Source organism: Pteropus vampyrus, unplaced genomic scaffold (genome assembly GCF_000151845.1).
Source record: "Pteropus vampyrus isolate Shadow unplaced genomic scaffold, Pvam_2.0 Scaffold49, whole genome shotgun sequence".
NCBI lineage: Eukaryota > Metazoa > Chordata > Mammalia > Chiroptera > Pteropodidae > Pteropus > Pteropus vampyrus.
The window spans coordinates 5,683,101-5,686,769 of NW_011888830.1; positions in this window are offsets into that span (position 1 = coordinate 5,683,101).

Consider the following 3,669-nt stretch of genomic DNA (forward strand, 5'->3'; position numbering starts at 1 on the left):
GTTCCAAAAATATAGATTATCACTTTGGGAAAAGTACCTAAAATATGCTCCTGTTCTGAAAACCCAACACATTTATACTTCGTGGTGTGTGCGTGCGTGCGTGCGTGTGTGCACGCGTGCGTGTATATGTATGTGTGTATCTCCATACAATGTCGACTCTTGTAGTTCCTAGGATCATTAATGTAACCACTTGCTAAGCTTTTAAACATCTTGTCGTAAATCTAAACATTGCAAAGCGTAAAGCTACATCCTTAAAAACCACTCGTCACCTAAGGTGGACATGAAGATTACGTGTAGAAAAATGGGAAAAGACTGTACGGAGGATGCTTGGGGTTCGATGAAGCACGTTTTAACACACAGTGCATCGTGGAAACAGCTGGAAAACTGTGCAGAGAAGCGACTGAGCCCTGCGGGAGCCAGACCACTCAACACGCCGCACGTGGGGCTCGAACTTGCGACAGCCGGACGGACGACCCTCGGCGTTTCCCGCTATCCCTCACCTTGAAAATCGAGTCATCCAGGATGGAAAAAGTAACCAGCCGTTGTTTCAATAACTCACGTCAATGGAATGTTCTCTTTAAATGACATTAAGAATAAACCGCTCAAGTGTCCATCTGATTATCTATTTTCCAGTGTCACCTACTGGCCTGCACACACGGATTGAGAGCTACTTTACTCTTTCTGGGTACAACGAATGCGAGATTCTCGAAGGAACGGTTCGCTGACGGGGTGGCTGGCACTATTGTGGGGAGAGAGATGACTCAGAATGTTATCTACGTCGCTCGTCGAGGCGACTCAGCTACGTTCAGACTTAGACGCCTGAAGAAGGCTGCTGGCCACGAAGTTAGCCCGCGTGCCCTTGGCAAGCTTCGTCACCGGCATTTGTACTGGCCAGGTTTCGGCATCTCGGTTCGTTTTATACTTTCATCTGGTTAGTAGGTCTTTGTTTAATCATCTTATGGAAAGGAGGACAAAGGCGGGGAGGGTAACGCACTACATTTTATCTCTGAAAAAAAAAAAAAAAAAGCCGGACAAAGCCAGAAGGCTCTGATGGCCTCCGATTTTCTTCAGGACATTTGGCACCACGCATCAGCTGGGGGATAAGTATCCCCCTCACCGTACTTAACTGCGGACAGCTTCAGAACAGAAATGACGCTTTGCCAGCTGCACGGGGCTGCGAAGGCAGATTATCTCCCCAGAAGGGCTTCTGTGTCCTGGCGGGGAAGGCGTCTGTTTCTTAGATGCCACCCCTTCTGATAAAATCACTAGCCAGGGCAGTTCCCCCCGACAAGGCCGTCTCTTCATAAAGCATGCCTAAGGCCAGGTGACAGAGCTGGCGTACGTGGGGACAGCTCACGAGCACACCGGCCACTGGATGGCTTCTAACACTGCAAGGGGCCGCAGCGGCCACTCCTTTGCTTGGAATTTTGTCCCAGTAGCTCAGGCTCCTGCTGCTCTGAGACTTCCCTCTAAAGTCAAGATCCATTTTCTTCTTCCTGTTTGGGTCCCCTCACGTTTCCTCCAGATGAAATCACCTTTCCCAAGGTAGAGCTCTCTCCTCATCCCACACACGCTGCTTCTTTTTCTTTTGTTCGACTTGATTAGGGAAAGTGGCTCGTCCCCACGCGTCGTGGCGGCCGGCATTTGGAGGCTACCCTCTGTTCCTTCGGCATTGCTTTGTGGAGAATGACCGTGGCCAACTTCCTAACTTTGCTTTGGGACACAGGTGTTTTATTTTCAAATCTGCGTTTCCCTCTGCAGTTTGCTAAACTTCCTTCGGTGGGCGTATGGACAGCTGTCCGGCGGAAACGGAGACCGCCAGTCCCTGACGCACAGGTCGCCCGGGTCCCTAGTGACTTGGACTGGACTCAACTCACTGACCTTGAGGTGAAAAGCTCTGTACCCCATTACTAATCCCTGGAGCTCTCCGGCCCCCTGAAAATGATTCTTTGGTTTTCTTATTGCAAAGGTCATTTATAAAATCATGAACTGGATTTAGGAAAGCAACCATGAAATAGCAAGGGACAAGGCACTGATTGAAATTCCTTCGACGTCGTATGGGCTGAGCCTCTCAGACAGTGGGACCGGGGGAAGGTGACATTATCGGCACCCCCATTCTTATTTCAGTAGCATGACCGGCTCACTTAGACGTGTCAACTTTACACCCACTGACCATGCCTCGGGGAACTAAATCCTAAATAAAGAAAATGGAAGAGCAAACTATGAAATAGCCAATAATCTTTATTTTGCACGTCCCCACCCCCATCCCTCTCCAGAAAGCACTAATGGGTATATTTGTGCATGTGAAAATATTGTATAAAGTATTTAGAATGATCTCAAATTAATAGAACAAAAACACAAATCTCAACATAGATGTTTTGTTTCTTTGCAGGGATAGAAAAATTTGGCTTCTAGAACAAGAAGGGCAATGAAATACCACACTCTTCAAAGGGCTACTCCGTTTCCACTGATTTTCAATTTAATATTCATGGCAGAAAATCTCATTTCTCTAACCACATAATACGTCTTAAAATATGACTAATTCATACACTAATATCAATTTACTTGGCATTAAAAAAATCACAATTTCTATTAATATATTTATATTAGGTTCAAAGCCCATATTCTAGCATTTAAGATATCTATTACACTGGCCCAGGTTGAGATTATTTCAAAATCAAGTAAAAGTCCATATTAATTCCAAAGTTGCTAAAATATGCTAATAAAATTAAATTTGAGGTTTTACATTAAAAATAAAATATTTGGTTTATTTCTTAGACATCTATAACATATAATAAATAATGGGCAGTATAGTAATATAATAAAGTTTTGTGACACCCTGAAATTTGATGAGTTTTCTTTAAAAAAATCATAGTATTCTTCATTTCAGCCTTAAACCACAATATCAATGAATAGATCTGCAGAAATGAAACAATATAAACACAAAATGCTACAGTTTTTTTTGTTTTTTGTTTTTGTTTTTTTTTTACTTTTGGGGAATCTACATGTCCTTTTAGTCAAAGTAAGTCAAAGAAATGTACAGAAACAAAATAGATAACATAACATTTTCGAATCAGGAACCATGGGTTGAACTGTGCATTTTCCTTCCACCTGCAGGGCCGTTTTCCCGCCTCGTTCTGGACCCTTCGCTCAGTCAGCTCAGACTGACGGCTTTCGGCTCCGGCCCGGTTTCCCGCTCCTTTGCTTATTATATACAGCAGTCATTACAGACATGGCTGAGATTGCAGTGGATTTCAGAGAAAGCCAGAATTAAACACGATAAAAAATTTAAAAAATAACTACTTCATAAATATTTATTATTTACAGGAGGGGGGAATCTTCTAGTCTGGAGAGTTCTTATACAAGCCGATGACATGTATAAGCCGTGAGAAGAAGGCCAGCAGTTTACGGAAGAGCAAACTCAGAACCCAACAAAGGTAGAAAATACGTGAGAGTCGACAAAAATAATCTGCACGAAAGCAAACAGGACATGATAGAAACCTTTTTCTTAAAAAACATAAGGTATTTCACAAAAGCCCGAACATTTACATGTTAGTACTAAAAACGGGAGGAGGGGAAGCTTCATATATTTTCATCACAAAAATATTTACCAGTACTCCGACCGGAGTCCTCTTACGCTCTTGTGATTATCCTACTGGAGACAGGAAG